Source organism: Puma concolor, chromosome C2 (assembly GCF_028749965.1).
Source record: "Puma concolor isolate L17-30 chromosome C2, mPumCon1.1.hap2, whole genome shotgun sequence".
Classification (NCBI taxonomy): Eukaryota; Metazoa; Chordata; class Mammalia; order Carnivora; family Felidae; genus Puma; species Puma concolor.
Genome location: NC_141675.1, coordinates 29,288,492 through 29,308,704, shown reverse-complemented (window position 1 = coordinate 29,308,704; position 20,213 = coordinate 29,288,492). Strand labels below are relative to the sequence as shown.

At 42.6% G+C, this 20,213-nt stretch overlaps 1 protein-coding gene across 8 annotated transcripts in view; it reads right to left on the bottom strand.

Annotated features, from left to right (window-relative positions):
* TMEM108 (transmembrane protein 108) overlaps nucleotides 1–19,923 on the bottom strand; it is a 377,589-nt gene extending 357,666 nt beyond the window's left edge. For all 8 annotated transcript variants that reach the window (XM_086674303.1, XM_086674300.1, XM_086674301.1 and 5 more), the window contains exons 1-2: nucleotides 19,780–19,923; nucleotides 12,948–13,066 (exon numbers count right to left, since the gene is read on the bottom strand). The gene's annotated coding sequence lies outside the window, so the exon portion shown is untranslated. The remainder of the gene's footprint in view (nucleotides 1–12,947; nucleotides 13,067–19,779) is intronic.
* Nucleotides 19,924–20,213: the final 290 nt, after the last annotated feature.

Below are 20,213 nucleotides of genomic sequence, written 5' to 3'. Positions count from 1 at the left end.
GTGTGCTTACTCCTCTGCAGCCACACAGACCAAGTGAGACCTGATTGAAAAGGATCTAGGCATCTTCCATTTCCTGGCAGTGAAAGGAAAAAGAATCCTCTTAAGTCAAAAGTGTGGCTCATGTTCCTGAGATTGCAAGTTTACAAGAGAGGAAAAGGTAAGATTTAGCTCAACAGACAAAAATCAGATATGGCTGAGGTGCACCTGGGTAGCTCAGTTGGTTAAGCGTCTGACTCAACAACAGCTCAGGTCTTGATCTCAGGGTCATCAGGCTCTGCAATGGGAGTGAAGCCTACTTAAAACAAGCAAACAAAAAAATCAGGTATGGTTGAATCAGTCCTACTACAGACTGCTTTGGAGGCATGGAGAATTTCGACCTGTTTAGAACATAAATGCTACTCCAGGGAGAACCAAGCAAGTGGTTATTGAATACAAATACAAGAATGGTAAGTAAGCAGAGGTAAAGGGAATGAGTAAGACTGCAGAAACTATTATTAATGCACTGAAACCCCACTATTCTGAGTTCCTGTCATGTGCTTCCCACAGTACAGGCAATATAAATAATGCCAAGGGAAGTCGATGGCATGGTTCATGCTTATAAAGGCCTTACTGTCTAATATGGAGACAAATAATTGAGGAAAAAATTCCAGCAAGTAACAAAGTCTCCAAGTCACAAAAACATGGCCTCAAATTAGAATATCCAATGAAGTAAATCTAGGTAAACAAAAAGGCCTGGAGCAGATCTGTGAAACAGGGCTTTGCCTTGGCACTTTTCTTTTTGAACCTCTCACCCCTCAGAAGCATTCTTCCTCCATTTTTTCCACCCTGGGAGGAGGGCTGGTAGGCACAAGAGAATAGCCACAACACTCAGCAGCCTGACTTATAGCCAAACAAGAGGAAGGGAGCCCCAGACGGACAAGATGTGGCAGGGAGCACACATCTGATCCCAGCAGTGATTCCAAGGGCAGAGTAGGGTGTGATTTGCACAAGAGCAAGATGCAAGCCATTCTTCCCTTCCTCAGGAGCAAACCCTCAGAGGGGCAGTCAATTCTTTATAGACAGAGCCCCAACGCATCAGCTTTTCTTCCTAAATCCTGAGGAAAGAGGGGATAGCTTCCAGGAGCAGCAGAAAGTTCTGATTAGCTCACACGGCAAGAAATTGAGAGGTTTATTTAAAACTGAAGGTAGACTAGGATATCTGGCCTAAGTCAACAAAACAGCCACATGTCTGAGCTGATAAATATCTCTCCTCCCATTTATTTTTCTTATCCTACTGCCATGGTTTAAAAAAAAAAATCCAACTTGCTCAGTGGTTATATTTCTTGCTTCCTCCAACTATAATATTTCTGTGAGGAAGAGCACATGGCTGAGGCCCTGACATCTCCCTGACTTTCAGAAGGATGGCCCAGCAACTAAGTGCAAAGCAGTTTTACAGTTTATTGTTCCCATTCTCCCTTTCTTCTCCTCTGAAACACAAATATGGGCACTCCCTCCATCAGCACCTATGGAATGAAATGTCAAGGGGCTCCTATTGCCTGCATATAATGTCTTTATTCAAAGAAGTTACACTAGATAATCGTTCTGATTATGAGGGGAAAAAATGTATCTTTACTCTTCTCCAAAAGAGGAATCTGAGAAGAATGAAACACAACTTTTCATACCACAAACATTTTTGTGGCTTTTTATATATTTCTTTCAAAAGCCTGAGATAAAAAGAGACAAAACAACTGGTAAGGGTCCATTTAGCAATACACATGAATAACCAAAGAATGCAAAAGAATCTAAGTAGTTATACTCCAGTCTCTTGCCAAAAAAAAATTCAAGAAAAAAAGAGACAAAATTAATTTAATGAGAACCACACATCTATATGAAATTATAGCCCATTTTAATAACTTAAAAAACCAATATATCAAACTAGAAAAGCAATACAAGCATCTAAGTTATTCTTGAGTAGGAAAAAAATTTAAGACTTCTTTTGTGCATGAGACAATAAGAAAAATTGTAAAAAGAGAAGGGATAGGAGGAGTTAGAGTTTATGAAACCAAAATTTATTGACCTAACATATGGCTTAAATTATTTGAACAAAATGTAGAAAACCATAATTTAAGTAGAAAGAACAAAAGAAACACTGATATGCTTTCAGCCCCGTATTCAGAGAGGGGCAGAGCTGCCAGGAGAGCACCACCATCATTTGAGAACACTGGCAGGCTTATTCATGCTAACATGTTATAATTGAGAATCAATACAGGGCAGAGTCTGCTTAAATGAACTCCAAGAGTTTGTCCAAGCAAACCTGTTAATGTCATGTTGCATTTTATTAAATGATGTTTGGAATAAAAACCCTGTTGGCTGGGCCTTATAAAACTTTGTTTTAAGAATATGTATGCCTTACCTTCCAATGACAGCTATAATGATAGCATTTGGCTCTATGATAAATCTTACTATAGATGAGAAGAAACAAATGTGAAGGAATCTCTTATCAAGGTTATGTAGAGTAACCTTGAAGTTGCTGTCCATTTCTGATGTGCGCAGATACACTAGAGCCCCATGAATGTCCACGAACATAATTTTCACAATCACAGGGGGAGGGGGGAGAATATATCTTCAGGTGCTTGCTGGGGCTAGGAATCGTGGCCTTTATCAAAGAAAGATGTAGTTAGAGAAGGCATGAAAGTGGTAGGTAGAGGATGGCTAATCAAGAACTGTGATGCAAACCAACTCTGCTGTGATGTTCAATAACTTAGTCAGGGGCACCTAGGTGACTCAGTTGGTTAAGTGGCCAATTCTTGATTTCAGCTCAGATCATGATCTTATGGTTCATGAATTCCAGCCCAGCACTGCACTGTTAGCACAGAGCCCCCTTAGGATTCTCTCTTCCTCTCTCTGCCCCTCCCCGGCTTGTGCACATGCACACATGCACTCTCTCTCTCAAAATAAACATACAAAAAATAATAACTTAATCAGCAAGCACATATGATGAGCCTACATGCAGAACTCTGTGCCAAACACGCAGAAAAGAGGATACAGGTGGAAAAGCACCACAAGTGCCATGCTCACAATTATTCTATAAGGTGATATTATGAACCCCAACCTAAAAGTAAGAAAATTGAGGCTGACAGAAATTAAATATTTTTCCCAAAGTCACATTTCTAAAAGCTGATACAGGCAGGATGGAAATGCAGGTCTGGGTCCTAGGCCAAGGGTCTATCAATACTGCCAAACCAATTGGTCACTGAAGAAAAATGAGAAAAAACAGGCATTCTATGCAAACAGGACAAAATGGGACCAAGGACCCATTTGAGTTAGGAGAAGTTTACGTGTAGAAAGAACAGAAAGAAAGTCAGAAAGTTGGGAATCAGACTGTGGACAGCCTTTATGCCCAGTTAAGAAGCACCTTGTACTGCAGCCAGTTGGTGGAACCACAGATAAGACAAAAATGTAAGAAAGGTGTCAAAGAGACTAAAGAATCTAAACAAGGCATTAGGGAAAGGCATTTGGAGAAACACCAGAAAAGAACAAAGATTTAAAATCAAGCACCGTATTAACATAGGATTTGGGTCTCTCAAAGTAAAAACATTATCTTCTAAGTTGGGGGTCCCTAATGTCCTATTGCTTAATGCTTTACTGATGTCAATAATTAAAAATTCCAGAAGTGCTCCAGTAAGTCTTCTTTCCCCCAAAACAGGGACAGCTTTTGATAACTAAGAGAAGCATGTGCCTATCTGCCTTCTTCCTTGCCCATGAAGCCTCCTTAAGGGGGTATGCTGATAAAGAATAGGTCACACTTGGGGACATTATTTCAGCTATAGCTTCACTTCTTGGAAAGGTGAAGGCCAAGATGGAATGATGGGCTCAGGAGGCAAAGGGTAGAGAATGAAATCACCCCTTCCTGTGGCTCACACGAAGGACAGGCCAGTTCATCAAGGCTAGAGGTTTCAGCCCTGCCCTCAGGCATCTGCACTCATAGTCCTTACCCTTGTGCACATTTAACACTCACAGAGAGTGGCCTGTAGCAGGACAAAAATCTCAGGACTCAGGATCCTGGCTCTTGGCCATCTTTCAGAATCTCTTTATACCCTAAAGAGAGCAGATGTGTTTACTGTTGCTACAAAATCTTCATGGAGGGGCTACATATTAATACCTGATTCTATAAGAATATAGTCTTGTTTTTGTATAAAAAAAAATTGTACATGCACAAATTTGAGTTACTTTAGCTTATACTATAAGATTAGTACTTCTTTAATATTAAAGATTTTAACCTGGCAATATGTGGTTATCTAATATAAATGTTCCTATTCAGAAAAAATATGGATATTAAACCTCACTGGATACAATTCTACATGTTTCCCTTTTTCTTTCCACTAAAAAAAAAAAAAATTCAATAGAGAGGATGGAGAGGGATCTTCAGAGAGTCAGACGAGGAGAAACTACAGCAAATGGTGCATCTTTGCTCTTTTTATCTCAGTAGTCAGCAGCAGGGTGAGAAACCTGATCCAGATCACCCTTCAATAACAGACTACCTTCTTTTCTCAATCAGCAGTTGCAGAAGCCCTGCTGAACTCCCCTTTTGCCGTTTTCAACGAAAGTTGCACCCAAGGAAATACTGATTGTCTATATGTGGCACCACTGTGTTCCAGGCACTTGAGAAGTGTGAGAGCCTTAAATCAATTCCATGAACCAATGGTCTGTTTGTGTTGCCACAGATCACACCACTCACAGCTGTGCAGGTCCATGAAGCCAGGACCTTTGTTATTACCCTGACACAGAATTATCAGTAAGGACAGAGCCTTCCACAATATGAAAACGCATTACCTTGTAAAGTCACAATCTATTGGTTCAAATGAAGCTAACTCTCCAAGATCAGGGATAAAGACACAAAACACACTATAGCACAAACATTAAGTCTACTTTGTAAGGCAGTAATCCCCAAAATGACAACATCTATACAGAATTTATTTTTAGAGTCATAAGCCAAGTTATTTTCCTTTGTCAGAACTAGAATCTTACAAACCCAGCTGTTAAACAACATTTGTCAAAAATGTCAAAACGTCTTTCAACATTTAGACAGCCACCTCGCCATTATTCCTATGGGATACATGGGTGGCTGAGAGAATCACATTTGACTGATGCAAAAAATAAGTCATCCATATGGCAAATACAACTCTTCATTTTCCAAACATCTAGCCCAGCAATTTCCCTACCATTCTGCCTTGGGATGCAGCCAATCTTCCCAAAAGAATGGATTTAGACTTTTTCACAATTGCTACTGAACGTGGAGGCTTCACAAATAATCTTCCAATTCTTTATTTTACACAGAACCCACAAATATTGTTTATATTCATTCTAAGAGTTAAGAATTCAGGATCTTAATGCTAGAGAGAGCTCATGTTGTATCAGTATATGTCATGATTGCTCCCTGCTAGAGAAACTGCCAGGACCACAGTCATTACTGAGGCAAGTAGCCCAGGTCACAGCTGTTTGGACCAAGAGAGGGCATCAGTTACCCTAAGATTTCTGGTAGAAGAGCTTTGACCACTAGGGATGATAGTTACTACAGAACTATCATATTCCTTTTCTTCTTGGTCCATACACAGATCAACAGTTAGGTTGTGGGGACAAAAAGAAAAAGCAGGAACAGGAATACATGAGGAGAGAAGCCAAAATGGAAATGCTATGCCATGTTAAATGGTCAAGAAGTAGAATATTCTACTGGTGACCAACCACTGGTAGTACCAAACATCCTGGAGTTGTAGAATACTGGGAACAATCTTCCTGGTCCTGAGTTAGGTCCTGTCTCTGTGAGGTCTGACCAGACTACACCTCCTTCTCAATCTGAAGGAACCCTGGGATTCTTCCCAACTTGCTACATATCTGACATTGTTTTATTTTCTCACACATCTTTAACCCTTCCATTTATTAGGTGACTTAAATGAATTTCTATTCTTGGGATCAAAGACATTTATATGGGTCCCACAGCAAAATGACTCAAAGCTCTCCTTTTCTCTTTATTAACTATAACACAACCTCAGATCTCCTCTCTGATAGCGTACATATAACCTCACAAATTTAAGGGCTACTCTGCCAATTATTTGCAATCAGAGAAAGAAAAGAAATGGCTAGTGAAGCCTATCTCCCTTGGATTGTCTTAAAATTGCCACCGTTGCATTTTTTCTGTTGCCACATATAGACCACAATATACTTTCAAGTAGATGTAGAAGATTAGCCACAGTGAGTCAAGAATGAAAACCCAAAATCCTATGGGAGCTTCAGTAGTCTATCTTCTGTGGCACTGACAGATTCCCTTCTGTGACTTTTGAGTTAAGGCTCAGGGGTCAATCTCTACATTGACAAAATCTGATTCTTCTGATCCCTATAGAATAAAATTGGTTGCCAAAGCTATTCCAGCACTGGGAAAAGGTCAGGTTATATCAAAAATTAATGAGCCAGCCCCCACAAAGCTTCTGTACCTTCTTCTCCAACTCATTACTCCTCCCTCCCCCAAAAACACACCATTCATCCCTCTAGCAGTCAGTTATTCTCAATCATAGGTATTTGGAAGTAGGGGGTGACGGGGGGACATGTTGGTTGACTTGATGACTTGGTTTGAGTAATATTAAAATTTAGTGACCAGAGATGCTAAACACCCTATAATGGACATAAATAGACCAAAAAAGTTCCATACAACGATGAATCATTCTATCAAAATGCTAATAGCACTTCCCTTGAGAAACATTGAGCCTTCTCCAACATTTGGGGCAGACAAAAAGCAAGAAAGAAAGGCAAACTGAAGAGAGGAGAGCAGTAAGAGAACACGCAATGCACCCCATCAGAAGTGAAGCAGTCTAGTAAAGGCTATCCAAAGATCAGTCTCAGCTCCTGCTGACCTCCTTCTCCTCACCTCCAACAATAATACTCATGGCACACAGACTTCTTACTCTCATTCCCCCTACCGTGCAAAACAATCTTGGGCTCAGATTTAAATTACATCTTTTTAAAAATTGTGTCTTTATTTCCGCATCTTTTCATTTGTTCTAATTATGATAGTTTCTGAGCAACTAATATTGGTAATAGTAATAGATAATATCAACTGAAAATTCTACCACATTGCTAAAGGGCTTAATTACTAAATTTGTACTATAATAGGTCTGTTGGAAAATTTGCTTTAGAGACTAATTCTTTAGGGCGTAACTCCTCAGAGGTTAGGCTTATGAATTACTACCATCTTCTGAAACACTTTTGTGAGCCACACTGGGGCTTGGCAGAAGGAAAGGTGAAAATTCTCTTGCTACCTCTCCCAAGCTCTTTGTTAAGTTCTAGGCAGTATCCAAAGAGACAACCTGCACAAACAAATTTCACCACTGTGGAGAGACCAAATGGAAAGAGACAGCTCAGAAACTTCTGATTAAAGGGCAAATATTTTAGAGGCAGTATACTTATGTCAGAGAGACAGGCCCATGGCACTTTCTGTAACAGAGAGATGCCATAGCAAGGTAAAAGTTCAGCAAGAAACACTCACAGACTGAAAAGCTCCCCAGGATGGAAAAAGTCCAAAATGCAATTCTGTTTTAAATGAGGTGAAGTCTTGTTAGAACAAAAGCATATTATCACTAAAAATAAGGATTTCCAACAAGTAAGGTCCTTGTAGATGAAAGCACTATGCCCCGTAGAAATTCCTAGTATTGTGGACATTCCTAATATTGCTGTCCAATATGGTATCCACTAACTACATGTGGCTATGAAGCACTTGAAATGTGGCTGGCATGAATGAAGGACTGAGTTTCTAATTTAATTTTAATTCATTTAAATAAAAATAGATAAACGTGGCTAGTTGCTACTGTATTGAAAAATGCAGGAAAAGGTTTAGACCATGATTTGGGAAAATGACGTAAGAGATTATCGCAAAAAAATCTTACATATCTTCTGACTACCTGGAAAATACTTTCTCAGTGCACTCCCTGCCAGAGAGGGACAATTTGTAAGAAGTCACAACATAAAAAAACATCAGAAAAGAGTAGTGCTTTTAAAATGTTAGCATGTGGGGCGCCTGGGTGGCTCGGTCGGTTAAGCGTCCGACTTCGGCTCAGGTCATGATCTCGTGGTTCGTGAGTTCAAGCCCCACGTCGGGCTCTGTGCTGACAGCTCGGAGCCTGGAGCCTGTTTCCAATTCTGTGTCTCCCTCTCTCTCTCTCTCTCTCTGACTCTCCCCCGTTCATGTTCTGTCTCTGTCTCAAAAATAAATAAACGTTTAAAAAAATTATTTTAATAAATAAATAAAATAAAATGTTAGCATCCATCAGAATCACCTGGAGGTCTTATTTGCTGTAAATTTTGTGGATGTGTCTAACAATTACAGGGGCCAGACACACAGCAAGGTGGAACTCAAACCTGCCAGGACACTCTACATCTAATTCCTGCATTGGCCCTGTCTTGGAGTCAAAATGAGGCTTTCTATTAGAATAATGTAACTGTTTCAGGTCTAGGTCAGGGTTACCACCATTCCAACACAGTTCTAGAAGAGTATCAAAAGAACACATGTTATAGTAAAACTTTTATTTATCACTCAAAGGGCATAGGTTGAAGATAAACCCTTTCCACATTTCCAAAGAAACAGAAATAAAAGGTTTTAGAATAAAAACATTTCTACAAATATTCTGTGGTCTTTTTTGTATTACCTATAAAATCTGTTCTAGGATCAGTGGTCATTTGGGAGGATATATTTCTCTTGAGGGTTGTCACTTCTTTATGTTCTTTATGTACTTATACATGAGTTATTTTAACATTAAGAGACCACCCCATGAAAAAACAATTCCTTAGATGTGGTGTATGTGTGTACACACATACGGTCACACACACAACGGAATATTACACAGCCATAAAAAGAATTAAATCTTGGGGTGCCTAAGTGGCTCAGTCCGTTAAGCATTCAACTCTTGATTTAAATTCAGGTCATGATCTCATGGGTTGTGAGATGGAGTCCCATATCGGGCTCCATGCTGACAGTGCAGAACCTGCTTGGGAATTTCTGTCTCCCTCTCCCTGCCCCTCTCTCTCACTCAAAATAAATAAACTTAAAAAAAAAAAAAAAAAACAATTAAATCATTCCATTCATGACAACATGGATAGACCTAGCAGGTATTATGCTTAGCAAAATAAGTCAGACTGAGAAAGAAAAATACCCTGTAATTTCACCTATATGTGGAATCTAAAAGACAAAACAAATGAATAAACAAAGCAGAATCAGACCTGTAAATACAGAGAACTGATGGTTGCCAGAGGGGAGGGAGGTGGGAAGATGGGCAAAAATGGGTGAAGGGGAGGGGGAGATACAGGCTTCCAGTAATGGAATGAATAAGTAACAGGAATAAAAGTCACAAGATAGGGAATATAGTCAATGATATAGTAATAGCATTGTATGGTGACAGACGGTAGATACATTTGTGGCAAGCATAGCAGAACATAGAAGTTGAATCAATGTTGTACACCTGAAACTAATATAACATTCTGTGTCAACTAAAACATTTTTTTTTTGAGACAGAGATAAAGAGACGGGGGGGGGGGGGGGAGAGGAGGAGACAGAGAGGGAGAAGGGAGACAGAGAGGGAGAAGGGAGACAGAGAGGGAGAAGAAGAGAGACAGAGACGGAGAAGAAGAGAGACAGAGAGGGAGAAGAAGAGAGGCGGAGAAGAAGAGAGGCAGAGAGAAGAGGAGAGAGGGAGAGGAGGAGAGAGAGAAGAGAGGGAGAGGAGGAGAGAGAGAAGAGAGGGAGAGGAGGAGAGGAGGAGGGAGGGAGAGGAGGAGAGGGAGGGAGAGGAGGAGAGGGAGGGAGAGGAGGAGAGGGAGGGAGAGGAGGAGGAGAGGGAGGGAGAGGAGGAGGAGAGGGAGGGAGAGGAGGAGGAGAGGGAGGGAGAGGAGGAGGAGAGGGAGGGAGAGGAGGAGGAGAGGGAGGGAGAGGAGGAGGAGAGGGAGGGAGAGGAGGAGGAGAGGGAGGGAGAGGAGGAGGAGAGGGAGGGAGAGGAGGAGGAGAGGGAGGGAGAGGAGGAGGAGAGGGAGGGAGAGGAGGAGGAGAGGGAGGGAGAGGAGGAGGAGAGGGAGGGAGAGGAGGAGGAGAGGGAGGGAGAGGAGGAGGAGAGGGAGGGAGAGGGAGAGAGGAAGGGAGAGGAGGAGAGGAGGAGGGAGAGGAGGAGAGGAGGAGGGAGAGGAGGAGAGGAGGAGGGAGGGAGAGGAGGAGAGGAGGAGGGAGGGGGAGGAGGAGGGAGGGAGAGGAGGAGGAGGGAGGGAGAGGAGGAGAGGGAGGGAGGGAGAGGAGAGGGAGGGAGAGGAGAGGGAGGGAGGGAGAGGAGAGGGAGGGAGGGAGAGGAGGAGAGGGAGGGAGGGAGGGAGGGAGAGGAGGAGAGGGAGGGAGGGAGAGGAGGAGAGGGAGGGAGGGAGAGGAGGAGAGAGAGGGAGGGAGAGGAGGAGAGGGAGGGAGGGAGGGAGAGGAGGAGAGGGAGGGAGGGAGAGGAGGAGAGGGAGGGAGGGAGAGAGAAGGAGGGAAGGAGGGAGAGAGAAGGAGGGAGGGAGGGAGAGAGAAGGAGGGAGGGAGGGAGAGAGAAGGAGGGAGGGAGGGAGAGAGAAGGAGGGAGGGAGGGAGGGAGGAAGGGAGGGGAGGAGGAGAGAGGGGAGAGAGAGTGTGTACGCACACGAGCAGGGGAAAGGGAGAGAGAATTTTAAGCAGGCTCCACACCCAGTGCTGAGCCCAACACGGGGCTTAATCCCACAACTGTATGATCATGACCTGAGCCAAAATCAAGAGTTGGACCCCTTAAGTGACTGAGCCAACCAGGTGCCCCATTTTTTTTTTTAAGAAATTTCCTTGACTATTCTTCTCAATAGCCTTCTTTTTTGCCTCCTTCACTCCCCTCTTCCTTAATGTTCCAAAAAGAAAGCCTTCATTCAGAATACATTGCTGTAACAAATAGGACATGAAGCCTTAAAATAAAATCAGAATCCAGTACTGTTCATTTCCCTCACCAACAATCCTTCTCCCTTCTTCAAACTCCCAATATTCCTCAGTTAATACTTTCACAAAGTTTAAGAGTGATCCTTGGGTCCTAGAAATTTGGGGAAACAGGCATCATTTCTTAATATTTACAGAGCCCCCAAGTAGTCACACAACAAATACTATGTACATCACTTTCTTAGGCTACTGAGTTTATTAATGCTGTGTCTCTTTTACAGGTAGGGAAACTGTAGCAAAATGAAGCTAAATGATTAAAATCTAGTCCCAGAACAACTCTTGCTCTGCAAAATCCAATCCCTTCAGCAGTATTACTTTAGCAGTGGTTCTCACTGCTGGCAGTTTCCTGCCCCCACCCCAAGAGGACATACGGTAACGTCTGGAGACACTTTTGACTATAGAGAGTGCTACTGGAATCTAGTGGGTAGAGGCCAAGGACCCTACCAAACATGCTACAGTGCACAGGCCAGCCCCTCCCCTACCCCACCCCCAAAGAACTGCCTGGCTCAGAGTGTCAACAGTGTTAAGGATGAGAACCCCTGCTTCGCTGGCAATTCTAGCATTACTTTCTTTGCCCCCCTAATCAATAAAGAATGGCTCCCTCTACAATTTGATCCTTGTGCAGTATTTACACAGGAACATGCCAATCAAGTATTATTTCTGGCCTTCTATACTTTCTAATTACTTTAAAAATGTAAGATCCATGGGAACCACAGAGGAAAATGAGGAAAGCTAGCAAAGTCTGGCTTCTTTCCTTTAAGGAGAAAACCTAGCAAAGACCAGGTCCTTGAGCTAGCAACCTCCAGGCCCTGAGCTATGGTGTGTATCTGGCTGCTCACCTGGACTTTTCTGTTGTTAAAGTGCTTTGCAACTCCCTTTTCTCTACTTTGCTTATCTCTAAGCACATGCATTATTCCAGAGCAGTAATGATGTATGCTTATGGGAATCTCCAGAGATCTACAGACCCTAATTGTCTATTTCGTTCAGTAAATTGTACTCATTACTAAGTCATGTGAGACACTGAAGGACATCAGTCTTTCTGGCTGCCCTTTGTATGAGCCTGGGTAATGGGACATTATCTGCCAAAGTCTCCACAGTATTGAACTGAGATGCTTAAAACAACCCTCCGTCCAGTTTTTCAGCTGAGTACCTTTTTTTTTTTTTTTAGCCTCCTGTCTCTTTGCTAACCATCCTTAGCTCTGCTTAGATCTGTATCAATTATGATTTTTCTCTTCAAGGAGTCTGGTTTTAGTTTAAGCTCTTGAAGCCATGAAACTCAGAAAAGTTATGACGTTCTTTCAACTTATCCTTCCTGGACCTCCACCTGTACTCTGAGAAGGGCACACCAAACAGTATATTTCTCCCTCTGGTCTTAAAAATCTTCAGCACAAATGAAAATCCAAAGCCAGCTCTGATTTTAATGCTCCCAATGCCCGTATCCATTATACTTAGTACTGCAAAGAGAGGAGAGAATCTCCCACTTCCCAAAGTGGGAATCATCAACTCTGTGATAAGTGGTTTCCTTCCTGGGGAAAAAAATTAATGAAGGAAAAGTTAAGCACAGTAAGCCATGGAAGAGGATGCTTGGAGAGAGAACTATATGCAGCAGAACATGAGGATACAACTATAAGAAAAAGGCCATTAGGCCTGGTTCCCTTCTCTACAGCATTTATCAGGAATGTCAACCAGCTCCTCCCATGTAAATCACATCCCATACAAACTCAATTAAAATTCCTGCATTAAGATATTTCCATGCACAGCTTCCATCCCATCACCCTATTGAAATTTGTCTTCATAATTGTTGATTTCCATGGTGTCTGTTAGTTGAATCAATATAGGCTTTGGGAAACTTTCACAGAGTACCTCATTGTACTGACTCCAAGAGGCTACTGAGACCAGAGCCTCTATGACAGTAAAACCAGGAAAATGGCAGAGAATGCCTTTGACTTACCCTGGAGTAGAGGGTGAGAGAGCCTTCAAACACACTTACATCCTCATAACCCATCAGCTCTGCTGCTTTTCATCACTCACTCACTTCTGCATATTGGACCACCACTGATCGATCACCAACTGCCAAAGACAAAAAGTAAAAGAAGGAATTAGGCCACAAGTTCCATAACTTCAAGTCCAGAGTCACTGCTCAAGTAAATCTGTGAGTAGCCTAAGTGTTCAACATATAGACGCAAGCACATGTAATGGCTCAAGCTCAATAAAAGTTTATCTCTGGTTCCCATATACATACTGAACAGGTGAACAGGTCGGTGGAGTGGCTCTCCCTCATGTGGTGATCCAGGCACCAAGGCTAATGAATGTCCTGCCACCTTTTTTAAAACTAAATTTCCAAGCTTGCCCTAAGAATCCTCTCCATTCCAACCAGTCAGGCATGGAAAACAGCGTGGAAGCTCACATAGGCATTCTCTTTATGTGTTTTTCCCCCCCATAAGTGGATTGCAACACTATTGCACTTCCATTCAGGTTCTAGTGGCTACAATCAGTAACATAGCCACACCTAAGCCATTGGCTGCTGGGCGGCTAATAGTTACTATCCATCATACAGGGGCTGGCTCCAGCCCAACCAAGATGACAGTGTTATGTTTGGTGTAGAGAGTTCTGGGTAAGACACTTGGCTTAGTTAGTTAACTGAATCTTGGTTCCCTGTTATTTATTTATTTATTTAAGCTGTATTTATTTATTTATTTATTTATTATTTATTTATGTATTTATTTAACCTCCTTCCTCACAGGGTCAATATAAGACTCAAAATGAGACAAAGCAGCACTTCCCAGACTTTAACATGCACACATAACGCCTCCTTGATTAAATGCAGATTCTAATTCAGTAGGTCCTGCATGAAGCCTGAGAATCTGCATTTCCCACAAACTCCCCAATGATACCAGTGCTGCTGTTCTCTGACTACACTTTAAGTAAAAAGAAGATAAAGAAAGAGAGTATTTTTGTAAGCCTAAAAGTAATTTGCAGATATCAAGAATTATCTTGGCACTAACTTGATTATAATTCCCAACTAGCTAGCACTTTTAGGATAGGTTTAGTCTAGGTACCATATAAACTTTCATAGAGTCACAGGATTTTGGAAACGAAAAGAATTTAAGTGGTCACTGTTCTCTCTTATTTTCCAGAAAAGGAAATAAACTCAGAGATGTCAATACTGCCCCCCAAATCTCACAATAAATTAGGGTGCTGGAAAAAGAACACAGAAATTTTTGACTTTTTTCTATTATTACATAAACTCAACTGATAACCTGAGAAACAAAGGGTAATTTTTATTCTTCTGCCAACGCAATAACAGATACTATTCTAGCCCATACCCAAAAAGGTACCAGAAGGTAGCATTCACCAGTTTGGATCACCATGGTACTAAATGTAGGCAAGGTGTCACGGAAAAGACATCAAGAGATTTTCAAGCAGACGTTCTTCCAAATGTAGTGATCTTCAAAGTTATGTTTCACATGTCCAAAATATGAACACAAATTAACTTCTATATACTCCCTGGCAAAAAACAAGAAGATTTTCAATATATACAGACTGGGTCACTATTATTTGGGGAACAATTAGCAAAAGAGAATTGGGGGCTGCAAATAGAAAAGAGAAAAAAATAATTAGCCAAGAAGCAGCAGTTTCTATGATAAACCCTAAAGATAAATAAAGGAATCTCAAGATTTTTTTTTTTAATCCCTGACATGTATGTTATTTTTGAACCTCTGAGATCATGGGGAGTCCTAGGAGCTTATAGTAAAAAATAGTGAAACATAGGACTTCAGAAGTGAAAAATAAGAGTCAAAAACCCCCAAGTTACAAGTCAGAAAAGTACTGACTATCTTGAAATCAAATCAGATAGGCAGGGGTGGGGTGGGTGGGGAGAGAACCCTCTTACAATGCATGTTATCTTCAATGAAGCAACATGAATATCAAAGTGTCTTGGTGAAATCAGGAGGGAGTATTTATTGGGCAAGCAATGATAAACGGAAATCAATACTTGCACATCCATTATTAATTTAACATGAACAAAATACTACTAGCATCTTCATTCAGTGAGCAATTTTAAACATTTTAATAAAGGTAAAATGTTCCAAGAACTTCCATAAGTTTACTTTTGTATGCTACCCGCCCTGTCCCCCCGCCCCCAATCCTCATCCACCGTAGTGTCTTTAGCTCCTCAAATATTCTCTCATACTGACAATTTTCCACAACCTATTCTAGACTCTAGACTTTTTACCCTATTTTTGTGCCATGGATTCCATTCCCCACTCCCCTGGCCTTAATAGTCTATTGAAGCCTAAGAAACTCCTTCCCAGAATAATGTGCTAAATGTATAAGATAAAATATATAAGATTATGAAAGAAGCCCATCATACGGAAATACTTTTTCCACAGAGCACTCAGAATTCCATGAACCTAATATAAGACTATATAATGGGGAGTGACTCTTCTAGGATGATGTAAGTTTTTTCTTATAGGAAACAGCATGCAAAAAAGTTTTAAAAACCCAAAGATGCACATAAAGAATATTGCTGAGGATCAGTCAGTGAGGAAAAGAACAGCTGCAAAGAAAAGCCTGACCTTGAATTTCTACCCCAACTCAATGTTATTCATGCTGTGGCTTTAAAATGCCACATTAAGGAATTACTCAGAAAATTTTCTTGGCTCCAGCCCTGTAGACACAGCATATTCTGAGTCCTGATGGCAAGTGGAGAAAGGCAACACTGAAGAAGTGAAGACGGAGAGGAGTCTGAGCTCAGGTCCTAGTTCTCTATCACTAACTAGTTCTATCACTTAGTTCTTATTTGAAACTCTCTGCCTATGAGAAAGTTGAGTTAAACCACCTTTAGGGTTTCTTCCAACTCTGAATTATTAGGATTTTAACACAATGCATAATCATTTCTCTGGGAAGAAGTATTAGTGAGATTTCTTTTTGCCCTAGGCTCACAGTATGAAATTACCTTCTGTAAGAGAATTTTTCAGAGGCTTCAGAAATACCTTATGGGAGTCACCGTGCCACAGAATTTAAGACTGGAAGAGATTTTAATAGACACACACCACCTCAGCAATCCCAGTGATCGGGCAAGAAAACAGAGGCTCAGAAAGGCAAAGATTTATTTGAGGTCACATAATGAAGCAAAAGACTGTTGTGACTACCGCCATCTAGCACCAGCAGGATTTCAGGATTCGGCATTGGTAGTAAAGACCAGCTAATCAGCTCTCTTGGAGACAGAAATAAACCTCAAATAAGCTGAGCCACAGGAAGGGAACTGCACGAGGAAGCAGGTGACTGGGGTAATAACACCCAGAGGCAGCATCCTGCAGCTCAAGCAGGGTCAAAACGGAGGCTCCCATATACATTATAACCTCACTGTCAACAGCACTCTCCTCTTTCAAATATGGCTACAAACTCCATCTCAAAGAACAATCAGTAACAAAGAAAGAACAGCTATTTCAAAACAGGGGAATGGATAAGTGAACCCTGGCTAATAAGGTTAATAAAACCAAAATTCAAGATTTGGAATAATGTAATGTCGAAAGAAGAGCACTAGCTAAGAAAACCTTAAAATATTTGTCAGGAATTTCTAAGTTTTAGAAGAAACTGATTCAGAATAACTTTGACCTACCTTCTGTGGACAGCCCTGAAGTACAGTAACTTAACCACCACTGTTTAACTAATACCCTCACCACTATCTTTACAGCATGTAATTACTGGATATTCATCAGGTTTAAAAGTTGCATGTCTATTTCCATAGTCCTATCCATGTGTGTAAACTAGCTTTATATGCAAAGAATTAGAAATTATTAAGTTTTGGGGAATTTTGATTGAATCATAATTTCAACCTCACGTTCAATTAACCAAAACGTATGCCAAGAGCTTTTAAAACCTACGATACAATGCTTAATTGTCAGTTTACCCTCTGCCCTTTCTCCTACACACCACCAGCAAATTGTACCCATTCCTCAATCCCCGTAACACACATTATTCCCACCTAATATAAACAGTTCTGGCCTTGAGAACTTTTTTTTTTTAGATTCTTTTTGACAGCTGACACAGCCTTTCACAATCTGGAGGCGACGCACCATTGGTTTGCCAGCTCTGTGTTTCATCTCCTCCAGGAATTCCAGAGACAGCAGTGCCATCTACTGGTAGGGAGGGCACAACTTATTTCTGGAAGCCTATGGGTAACAGGAGCCAAGGACCTGAAAGAATGGCAGGCTAGATTTGTGTCTTTGTGAGCCTTTCTTTTCTAGAGCATGTAACGAACCTAACTGATGCTTACAACCTGAGAAGCGGAACCTCCACAGGAGTCTCCATCACGAAAGGCAGGTCCTGTGGAAGCCATATACAGCCCAGCCAGGCTAGCCAATAATGAGCTCTGCCTGGAAATGCCTCCTCAAGGCTCTAAGGCAAGCAGGAGCCTCACTGAATTAAACATTTCCTCCAGTGCTTCTGTAACAGATGATCTCACCCATGCCCCACCTGTGGCAATGTTATCCAGCTGTATCTTGTAGCACAGGTCTTAGGGAAGATGCTCAGACCCCTCTCAATGTGAAGGCTCTTATGTTTACACAATGTGACACAGATCCTGTGCAAAGGACACGATTGCTTAGGCATGCAGGTCGGACTCTAATCTCTCTCATTTGCTCTCCATCCTCCCCGCTCCTGACCCAGAGGACAGAAATGAAATGATTTTGTGGTTGCGTGGAAAGCAACATTAGTGGGCTTTCATTGAATCAGAAAATAAAACCTTGTCTTGCAGGTCACTAAGGCACACTGCTTCCCTCAAGATGAACTAAGCCAGCCCATCTCCCTCTTTTCCCTAGGATAAGCCTATAAATGTTTCTCTACCTTTTTAAAACCCCTGCCTCTCCGCCAAAGGCTAAATGTAAACATAGTGTGACCTTTATCTGATTTACATAAATGACATTTTTCTAAACATAAAAGCACATCTTTTCAAAATATACCACCTACTCCACCTTCAGAATTCCTTCTCCCCACCATCACATGCCACCTAAAAAAAAAAACAAAAAAACAAACAAAAAAAACCAAACACTGACAAATTTAATTATTCCCACTAATTATACTTTATATTCCAATCTATCAGGTGATGATCCATATTCACTTTGCTAGGGTCATTTGTTACATTCCCCCAAAGCTTTGCAGCAACCTCTTTTACTTCCATTCACCTCAGACAACCATCAAAAAGTTGATTTGCTGCAGCTGAAAAATGTCCTGATTTCCCCTAACAAATTTAAGTGTTGCCTCTTCAATTTGTTTTAACTTGCCAAGTAAATTGATTTCTTAGCAAGTGCAGGCACTTCACAGGCATGATGCGAGTCTTAGATGTTTGAAGCATTGCACTGTTTCCTGAAGAAACAAAACTTTGCATGGGGGAAGGTAAGAGTAATGAAAGGGCTTTGAAACAGCATGTCTCCAAGGAGTCAGGGAGACAGATTCTCATCCAGCTCACGCCAGAATAAGTTCGAAATAGATCACGGTGAAACTCCAGCATATGGTAAAAATCCTAATGACCGATGAGCCATTTACCAAGTAGACTACAAGATACATCCAACAAATTAGGGGAAAACTGAAGGGACTTTTAATATTTCATCATAAGATACACAGTATGGCCTTGCTATTACAGGTCTGGGGAAATGGAGTAGGAAACCAGATGTGTTGCACACAACCGCCTCCCCCCTTTTAAAGTAGGACTTAAAGGAGACATCCCTCCAGCCCCAACACACAAACCGTTTTGGCATCCAAATGGTCTTTAAAACGGGCACTTTTCAAAGAATTGAGGTCTGAACAGGTGTTAATTTACACCATGCCTTCCCTTCTCCCTACAGGCCATTAACACGCTTAAAATAATTACTCTCTCCAGCAGCCCAGAAAGACCTCAGTTTACAGAGATAATCACCCCCCCACACACACACACACCCCAAATCCCTATCTTCCTGAAGGAGAATCTCACTGTGACGGTCTGGTCTGCAGTTCACTGCAGGCATTTCCCTCCTCACAGTTTACCAGTCATCAGTTTCGCTGTATCTATAATTCCTTAATGTAACCTCTTATTTAGACCAGCGCCCAACTGCTTTAAAAATTTTTTTCTCACCCCTTAACGAAAACCTAGGTTCCCTCGGCAGGCTGAAAGCGTTCAGTTTGGATGCAACTCTGGGGTGCGAGATGGCGTGCAGGTCCGGAGAGCCTTCTACCAGCAACACTTGGGCTCGGTCCATCGGTCAAGCCCCTCACCCCCGCCCGCACAGCTGCGCTAGGAATTCGGCTTGCTCGCCGCCGGATTAGTTCGAGTCCCGCCGCTTGGCTAAAGTGACACATTTTTTTTTTTCCTTTCCTTCTCACATGTGACAGGTCCCACTGCATTAAAGCCATCTTCTCCCAGGCCCCAGCCCAAGTCCGGCGTCCGTGATGCCCCCGCCCCACCACGCTCACTCTTTACCTGGGGAGGGGGCCGATACCAGCATCCCTCCAGGCGGGAAACAAAGGCAGAGACGATGCTGCCAGGTGGGCAACTCCCCTCGGGCGGACTCGTCACCATGGTGAGGGGGCTGGGAAGGTGCATTTGGAGGGTAGGAAAAGGGAAAAAGGGAAACCGAGGCACCAACGGGCATGGCTGAGCCCGAGTCTGCATCCTACCCGGAGCAGAGCTCCTGGGGAGGGCGGACCCCAGACTTCTCCCTCCACCTCGCCCAGCCCTGCCCTGGCCACCCGCTGGTCCGCACCAGCCGCTGAGGGACAGAGGGCCGCCCCGCAGCTGCGCTTACCTCAGGAGAAGCGCTCCGGCTCCCTCCGACGGCTCCGGAGAAAGCCCCGCCGCTCACGCACGCGCACTCGCGCTCTCGTGCCTTCGCGCCCCCGCGCGCGCCTCTCCGTCCCGGCTCAGGCCCGCCCCGACACTGGCCGTCAGAGTCCGCGAGAGCCAATCCGGTTACAGGAAAGTCCCCCCGCCTATCACGTGGCCTGACCAGCCAATCACCAAATTGCCCTCGGCAACACCCGCTCCGATGTCCCTGGGGGTTCGGTTGCTACCGTGCGGAGCCGGTGCGAGGCGGGCACAAAGGGCTGGATTTGTTTTCCGGAGCTGTTTTTGCCCAATGAATGAATTAATACATCAATTGATATATGAAATTCTAAATATGAATAGCTATCCCCTGGGTATCTTGTTAAAGAGGATTCAGATCCAGTAAATTTGTGATGG